The 9649-nt window shown below is 36.7% G+C and overlaps 1 non-coding gene across 1 annotated transcript; it reads left to right on the plus strand.

The window, feature by feature from the left end:
- Window positions 1-516: 516 nt before the first annotated feature.
- LOC132638957 (small nucleolar RNA R71) lies at window positions 517-622 on the plus strand. Its single transcript, XR_009582012.1, has one exon. It is a non-coding gene; the product is annotated as a small nucleolar RNA R71 (small nucleolar RNA).
- The last annotated feature ends 9027 nt before the right edge of the window (window positions 623-9649 follow it).

The raw sequence follows: 9649 nt of genomic DNA on the forward strand, positions 1-9649 counted from the left end.
GTTGTTATTGTAATCCTTCCTGTCCGAACCACTATATTCATTTCGGCCATATTGATTGCTTTGTTATTGGGATCTCTATTGCTTTTGATAACCCCCTTGAGAGTTATCGATATAATTAGCATCATCACGTTGTGGCTGCCTCTCTAGATAAGTTTCCTCCGAGACTTGCTACATTCCGGGAGCATGAGATGGCATTTCTTCAACAACATTCACACTCTTAGCTTTTTCTCTGCAAGCCTCTTTGACAGCAAATCCACGATGGTTTGCAATTGAGCAAAAGCATAATCTCGCTCATGATTTTCTTTGGCCACTGCGGCAACAGAGGGACTACCATATGACAAGATTTCACTATCATTTGAGTGCCAAGCCTGATTGTGGGTGGTGAGCTTATCGAGCAACCGGGTGATGTTAAAAAATGACTTGTCCATGAAGCATCCCCCAGCGGCAATGTTGATAGCAATCTGATTCATTGTATCTAACCTCTTGTATAACTTCTCGGTGAGAATAGCATCCAGAAACCCGTGAGTTGGAGATTGAGCTAGATATTACTTAAAACGCTCCTATGCCGAATATAATTGTTCCCCCGGAAGCTGTTTGAACTCAAAGATCTTATCTCGAAGTTCAGTCTTTTTACTCGGTGGAAACCACTTCTTCAAAAAAGTATTGGCTAGCTCGCTCCAAGTATGAATAGAATTGCTGGGAAGCTTTTCATACCATTCCCTTGCTTGGCCAGCCAAGGAATATTTGAAGACCCGTAACCGAAGTGCATCAGCAGAAACAACACCTTGGGATTGTTGAGCACACACGTGCAGGAAGTTCTCCAAATATCGGAGTGGACAGTCCTCCGAAGAATTTCGAAAATAACTTTCAAGTTTCAGCAGCTGATAGATAGAACTATCAATTTTGAAAGTAGCATTTCCAGTCCTAGGAGGGACCACAGCAGAAGTATAATCAGCTTCATTGATGAATTCCGCAAATATATTCTCATCTTCCTCCTCTTCTGGTGCAGGTGGGTTCACTTGGGGCCTACCTTGGTTTCCTTGATTTCGATTATGTCTTCCTGACATGTTCACCTGACTCACCAAAACAGAAAACAAAGTGTGATGGAATAGAAAAAGTTTTAAAGAAAAGTACACAACAATCAGTAATTTCAAAACCGTATTCCCCAGCAACGGCGCCAAAATTTGATACGCTCAAATTACACCTAAATTATGGCGTAAGGCGGTCGGTGTCAAATATAGTAACCCAACTAGGTTGGGGTCGAATCCCTCAGGGAATACAGTGTGAAATAGATACTAATTATATATGTTACTAATCTTTAGAGTCTTTAATTCTATTCCGAAAGGGTAGAAAAGAGGTTTTGGTTTGTATTCGCTATTTTGAAGTATGTGGAAATTTTTGGATTAGAAGAACCAAAGTTGTGTTCCCGCTGTGATTAGACGTTATGCTATGGGTGTCAATATGATATATTTCTAATGGGTGGTGGTTATGTATGCACTTAATCTCTAATGCACTTCCTAATATTTTCCAATAGTTAAAAAGTATTTTTTTTCATGATTTTCCCAAACATAGAAAAGTTGCAACTAAGACCGATTAAATATGCCAAGTAAAACTCATTTTATCCCTAAGTGAGTTCATTAAACGAGGGTTAGCGCCCCGAGTCCTTGTTATATTATTTCAACTCAAACCTTAGTTTATCTTTCCAAACAAAACTAGGGTTTGTGCATAAGTAAGTGTTTGCAACCACTAACTAACAATGAATATGAGAAATAATAAAACGCATCACAACCCATTATATATATATACAATGTTAGACACCCATTACATAACACCCATCATTTGGGTCCACAACTTTGATTAAAGAAACTACTCACACATGTTGGTCGCAAAAGTGGTAAGCATTAATGGAGACATAAAGCTTACAAAGAGTAATAAAGATGGTGGAATGGAATCTTTTTGTCTTCACAAAGCTCCAAAAAAGGGGGTATTCAATGCTCACCTACCAATGGAAAACGTGTTCAATGTTGGAGAATATTCTGATCATCACAAAAACCTAAATTGTTCTTTAAATAGGCTAAAAAAACGCAGATCAGCAATTGGCAAAACTGCCCCTAGTGGCAGAATCAACGGACCGATGATAGGTTCGACGGACCGTCGATTCTCTCGTCTTCTAGTTCTCCAGTTTGACGGTCCATTCGATGGTGCCGTCGACCAGCTCAACGCCCTGTCGATTCTTCCGTCTTTCTCTCTTCGATGGACAAGTTTATTTGACGAGACAAACGATGAAACGTCGATCCATTCGACGCTTCATCGATGGTTCCGTCCTTTGTCTCCTTCAACTTAGGCCATCACTGGAAAATCCATCTTATCGACGCTCCAAGGGACGGTCCGTCGAATCTTCATTTCTGGGCAATTCTTCCTTTTTCTTTGTTTTTGCTTTTGGGCCATCGCCTTCCTAGAACATAACAAAAACACATTAAAATGAACCAGACTTACTTAAGAATACCCAAAATCCATAGTAAAAAGGCGTCGAATGTACCACAATTCCGCGGCACATCAATACTTGTCTAATAACAACTGATAAAACTGAGTCCATGTCAACGGAGACAATCTCGCTGGCTTGCACTCCACAAAAGCCATTCACCATAACTTGGCAGCACCCAAGAGTTGGAAGGTTACAAACTCAACCCCATACTTCTCCACTGCCCCCATCTTATGGAGCCTCTCATGATAGTCCATGATGAACTCATAAGCATCCTCGAGCTCAGTGTCATAGAAATCGGAGGCTTCATCTTAGTAAACCTCCAAAACAAATCATGTTTATCCCGATCATCACCGGGCCTCCCACTGGTCTAGGAAATACCTTAATTTTAGAGCCTCAGCCAAACGAGGAGCCATAGCTGCAACATGTTGTAACCCCGGAGCACAAACTCCACCCGGAGTCGGATTACCCACTCTCACACCCTGAGCACCTAGAAAGGATGGTAACACACCTGCCTCTGTCAATCCGTTCAGCAGGTTCAACACTTGAACTGTGACGTCTAACAACACTGGAGGAGCTATAATATCTGGCTGAGGTAGTGCTGCTGCAAAATCTGCTGCCTCATCTGGAACTACCTGAGGCTTAGGGGACTCAGCTCGAGCCTAACCAGCTGCAGGAGCCCCGCCCCTAGCTGGTGTTGTCGCTCCCCTGCCTCTGGCTTGGCCACGGCCCCTGGCTTGACCTCCACCGCGAGCTGCAGCCCCAATGGCCGGCGCGGGTATCTTAATCGCTGTTACTACCACACGAGTCCTCACCATCTGTGAGAGAATAGAAACAAAAGTCAGACACCAAAAGGAATCAAGTAGCACGGAAGAAAGAAAGAATTTGAATTTTCCTAATGTCCCATAGCCTCTCGAAGATAAGTACAGACGACTCCGTACCGATCCACAAGACTTGGCTAGACATGTCTTTGTACAATAAGATCGATGAACCTAGGGCTATGAGACTAACTTTGTCACGACACAAATAGCCGAGAATGGCACCCACACTAAATCTTCTAGTGGGCAAACCATCCCCTTACCCAATTATCAAACCATTTAAAATAATTATAAATCAATAACCAGAAATAAATCATAAAATTGTCTAGTCATGCCATCAATAAATAAAAGTGTGAAAATCTAACTATTACAACCCCAAAGATCTTAAAGTCATCGTACAAGGACTCTAAAACATAACTGTCTAAAGAATAGGTAGGTCTATAAATGTAAACAATGTCTGGAATGAAAATAGACATCATCAGAGAGAGATCTTCAGGTGGCATGGCATGGATAAAAGCTCACCCTCGGATTTGATCAGGAACTGGCCTCAAGCTAAATATGAGGTCTGACAAAGATTCTAGTACACAATCTGCACTCAAATAAAAGATGCAGTAAGGTAGTATCAGTACAAATACTATATACCGATAGATATCATAGGCCGATTAAGATTAGTATCATGCACATGTTCAAAAAATTAACAATATAGGCAGATAGGCACAATAACACATAACTAAATAATGTCATCAACAGAAAACAATCAATATAGGATAAGATAAATCCACCCATCAATCAATCACCGAATTGATATAAGTTCAGTCATTAGCCAAAAACTGATATAATATCAGTCTGATGCAAAGCAATGCGATAATGGAAGTATCTCAACCGTGTACACACATGCTAAAATGGTATAGTTTCCCTAAATAGTCATGACCTGCAGGGGACCCATGGTGTCCATGTACCACTCGCTCTGGAACTGACCTTGGATCACGAATCCATAAGTAGGCCACATCCTCACCCCCTGTGAAATGTGCCTTTCTAAATGCATTCTTTTTGTATCTCATCATAATATGAATCTTAATGTATTTCCAGTCCAATAGTCAAGAATTATTAGGCATCAAGCCACAAATCATATCAAGACTCAAGTAAATTAACTCATCAACCTAGTGAATATGTAATCATCTCAATCAACAAGAAGAGTATATATGAACTCCTTCCTTCTTATAACACAACAAATACACCTCAGGTTTTCAGTACATAAAGTAATGCGACCAGCCCACGTAATCAATCAATTAGTACCAACCTAGGAATTTACAACCAGACTTCATGTCCGAAGACCTATACATGTTTTCTCCCATTACATATACATTCAACTAATCAAAGTCTAACTCAAATAAATTATAACCTACCTCAAAGACAAACTGGAACAATGCAATTATTCTGCAATAGTTTTCCCCTTTCGCAAAGCTTCGAACGTTAAAAGTCTAGAAATCATAACGCTAAGTGAGTCAGGAATTATCTGCTCAACAACAATAATTTGGGGAAGAAAGCCCCACTACCTCTACCCTTTTTCAATGGGTGAACTATCATTAGGTGTGAATTCATCCTAAAATCAATCCCAACAATCACATCATATCAATTCATGGGGTTTCTAATCAATTCAACCCCTTTCAATCAATTTTTAGGCTAAAGCTTCCATTTTTATTGGAACCCTAAGTCTCAATCAATCAATTCCAACATTAATAATCAAAATCTCATTCTAGGAAGTTATATTCTATACTCCTAGATGATTAAACAACAACGAAATCAACAACCCATTCATTATTCAAGGGTTTCATAAATTCTAGGGTTCTAACCTTTCAATTCACCATTAAATAACCTTAGACGGATGTAAGAACTTAAGACGATTATGGAATGAATGAGGATAAAGGTTGGGACTTACCTTGTTGAAGAGTGGTGCCCTAGGCCCTAGCCTTAGAAAAATCGCCTTAATATTTCTTGGGAACTATTTTTGGTGCTATATGGGGAATGGGTTCGAAATATGGAATATGCAACACCGTTTTTGCCTCCCGTCGACTGTTACAGTGGTCAACATTCGCTATGGCAGTCACGCTACAGCAGGAATGGTCCCGGTATGGCGGACCTCATTTAATTTCCCCATTTCCCGTGACGGCTAGCCTTGCCCCGCTATGGCGGACTCGCTACAGCAGTAATACCACCGCTGCAGCGGTCCAAATCGACCAGTGAGCTTTGTTTTTTCACCCAAAACCCCAACACCAATCTGAGGACCTACGACGCAAACCAAACATGCATATATACATAAAAACACACTACGAACTCTCCCGCGGCCTCGGAATTCCCAAGGGAGGTCTAATTTACCAAGCCACCCCCCAAAATGAACATACAACAAGTTTCAAACAATGCGCAACAACAAAAAAATCAAGTTTCAGATTTTAGACGTCTAACTCCTTGAGTTCCGATTAAGCTCATTTTTATTCTCGGAAAGGTACTAGCAATGGTAAAATGGTCAAAGCCCCCATAACGACCTTGCGGGTCGTTACAAATTCGTACCTTATTTTTTAGCATTGAACATGTACTGCTAGTGTTTCAACGAAGGGGAATATCAATACCAAACCAACAAAACTCAAATTTGAATATACAAATGAAGTAATTCACAACTGAAGCTTCTGGGATAAACACACAAACTGAAGAGATTTAAACCAAAGTAAACCTACATATTCGTTATCCTATAGCCACACAATAACAAAAGGTAAGCAAAGAAAGGAAAGAATCAATGGGAAAAAAAGAATAAAACCAAAGGAGAGGAAGTGAAATACTACTGAATTTTGCCATGCCTCTTTTCCCTGTTAAAAGTAAATTTAGTTTTACCTTACTAATTTAGTTTATAATGAAACGGAGAGGCTGGAAATCCATGTTGGTTAAGTAAATTCCATTAGCAACTTGAATTGAATGAATTAATTAAAACTTTACTGCCTTAAACTAAGTAAATACCTGGCCACTTTGCATATGAGATATAAGTGTCACTAAGCCCTCTTTTAACATTTTTTGCTCACGCACTAGATGAGCTTCCATGACTTCTCGATTTTTTCGCTCCTCCTCAAGCTGATTTTGTACTTTCATTAGCTTGAATTCTACGTCCCCTTGTTCCTTTTGTTGTGCTTGCAGTTGTTCTTGAATTTCATTCATGGATTTCCTACTGGAAGGCTTAACACCTGAACCTTGGCCACGATAATATCCTGACTTTCTCCAACAATTTTCATAAAGGCAGCATTCACTATGGGGCCCACATCAGCACCCTCTTCAATTTCTTGAATTTGTTCATCAACAAACTCTTTCACCTTATCCTACAAACAAGTTACACCAGCTTTAACCATCAAGATGTGTTTCAACAAACTCACATTCTATGAATAACGATAAGAGTTTTTCATGTACATTTATTTTAGCAGAGGCATCAACCCAATGTCGGTTCTTCATGCGAGTTATTTCCCAAAGTTTCTGAAAATTGGCTCTTTTCCAGTCTTTGTATCTTTCTATCAACACAAATCAAATTACGTTATTAACTCCACCTTGTTGGCAAAAGAAAATTTATTCCCAACAATAACAATTTATTGTTTCCAATTCTGATTGATTTAAAATTTACTATATTTCCCATTAAATATGGCAACAAAAATCTAAAATATTTGGTAACAAGAAATAAATTGTGGTAAGAAAGTTTTATGATATAGCAACAATCAAATTACATTGTTGTTGTTTATTGACATTCGCCAACAAAACTATTATTGTTGCTAAAATCTCGTTGCAAATCTTTAAATTTAAAAGTTTTCATATTAAACGTAGAATATGGCAACAAAATTAAAGTGTTTGCCAACAAAAATGAATTTGTGGTTAAAAGTTCTATGATATGGCAACAATTTTATTAAGTTGTTGCCATTTATCGAATTTTGCAAACAACATTATAGTTGTTGATAAAAAGTTGTTGCAAATTCCCTACTTTCTTGTAGTGAGTAATTTAATGATTGAGATCAATAAAACATATTTTAAAAGTAGTGCAATCACTAAGAATTTCATGAACTTTCTAACTCAATAATTAATAATAAGGGTAAAATAGGTATGAAATGTAAATTATCTCTTGATTTTTCAAACTGCACAAGTAGAAATGGACAATAATTTTCAGTATACGGACCAGTAAAAATGAATAGAGGGAGCAATTATTTCTAATTCAATTCCCAAACATATAATTAGGGGTGATATAGTACATTATTATTTTATTTATTAGTTTTTAATAGGTGTGCCAACTCAACTATTGACAAATAAAAATGGCCGAATGGAGTAATGGTACTCAAAATAATAAAATAGAGTTCCTTTTTTGTTAAATCAAAACAAAATGTTCTTTGAAAAGAAAAGACAACCATGGAGTATATATGGGAACAAAAGTAACAGAAATGTTTTCCCAACGATATTTTCTCTTCATTGTTTTCCAAAATCTTTTCTAAAACCTCGTTATTCAGAAACTAAACAAACGAAGCCATTGCAAAAGAATTTTGTGGCTTAAGTTTCTCGATATTGAAGGAGTCTTTTAAAGAAGACATAATACATAAATAGGCTCTCAAACTTGACATTATTTTTAAGAATGTCCTCCAACTTTGAGTGTGCACAAGTAGGCACTGACATGACACATAAATTTTGGAGGTGTCTAGATGATCATTTTGTTAGTTAAAGTGTTCAACTGATAAAGTAGAGACAAGTTGAGATGCCTACTTGTGCACACCCAAAATTGAAGGGCATACTTAAAAAAATGAGACTAAGTTTGAGGGCCTACTTATGTCGGTTTTTATGTTTTGTTTATTTTAGCAAATAACATTTCCATATCACAAAACATGGTTTGTTTAGGAAACAAAATATTTTTTTCCAAAAAACACATTATAAGTAACAATTGCAGATACTCTCTTTGTCCAATTTATGTGATTGATGTTTGACTGATGATGAAATATAAGAATATATAAATAGATTCTTTTAAAATTAAATAATTTAAAATAAGATATAAATATATATTAATGTGACTATAAATTAATAATTTTAATGAACTGTAGTCAGCTCTCTAAAGGAGACAATGACAGGAACTAGCCGAATATTTGTATTAATTAATGTTAATCCTTTAGGAGGAAAGGAAGTCAACTTTATCACTTCAATTTATGAGTTAGTATGACATTCAAAGGCTGCGACAATTACTAAATTCCATGCCTAATTTGATACACCACCAAGAAATAAAAGCAAAAAATACGTGCAATAATACCTCTCGCCCCCACAAATGAAAAGGAAAAAGATAAATTCCCACACCCCACGCATATTTGCCAGGGTACTTTGTTTCCCCCAAATTTTTGGAATTTGCGTTTTTAAATCTAGCGTTTGGCCATAGAAAATTGAAACATGATTTGGGTAAAGTTTTTTAAGTTTTAAAAATGTGTTTGACTATAGTTTTTCAAAACATATTTCACTTTTTTTTGGGGAAAACATGGAACATTACTTATACCTATAAGTTTTAAAAACTATCAAGAATACTCAATCATACAAAATATACAAGTTTACTAATCCCAAATTATGCAGAATATGATGATTTAATAAAACTGCTAATAACACACTTACTAGCTACTATAATTCAGATTACAATATAAAGATCCATTTTTATCTTCACAACGGATTTCTACAGTTGATGGAGCAATTTTCCCAAGAGTTTCTTCTTCTACTGTTTGGGCGCGTTCACTTTATAGAAGGGATTGCTTTAGTTGTGAAAACATGATAGATACGGCTTTAATGGAGGAACATGGTAGATAGAATTAGTTGGGTCATAGATAGAGATAAGACTTTTTTTATAAAATACAAAAGCTTGGGTAGTTTTTAAAAGTCTTGAAAAGACCAAAACATAGATCTTGACCCAAAAACAGGTTTTGAACCAGAATTTGGGATTTGAAGATTTGTTTTCATAATCTGTCAAAATTTTATGGCCAAACAAAGATTTAAAAATAAATGTTAAAAATATGCTCCCAAAATCTATGACCAAAGGGGAGCTTCTCACCATAAATCCTCTCAATTTCATTTCCCCTAAAACACTTTTCTTTTTAATTTTTATTTAAAGGAGCGCCTCTTTATATTTTTTAACCTTTAATGTGCTTCTTTTGGACCATAAACTTTAAAAGTATTTTTCTTTCTTAAATTTTGTCCCTAATCAAACACATTAACATAAAATCAAAAGGAGGGGGTAATCTGATTTGTTTGCACTTAATAAAGACTTGAATCTTAATCATATGAATCTCAACCATTAAGTACGTTTGTT

Source organism: Lycium barbarum, chromosome 4 (assembly GCF_019175385.1).
Source record: "Lycium barbarum isolate Lr01 chromosome 4, ASM1917538v2, whole genome shotgun sequence".
Lineage (NCBI taxonomy): Eukaryota > Viridiplantae > Streptophyta > Magnoliopsida > Solanales > Solanaceae > Lycium > Lycium barbarum.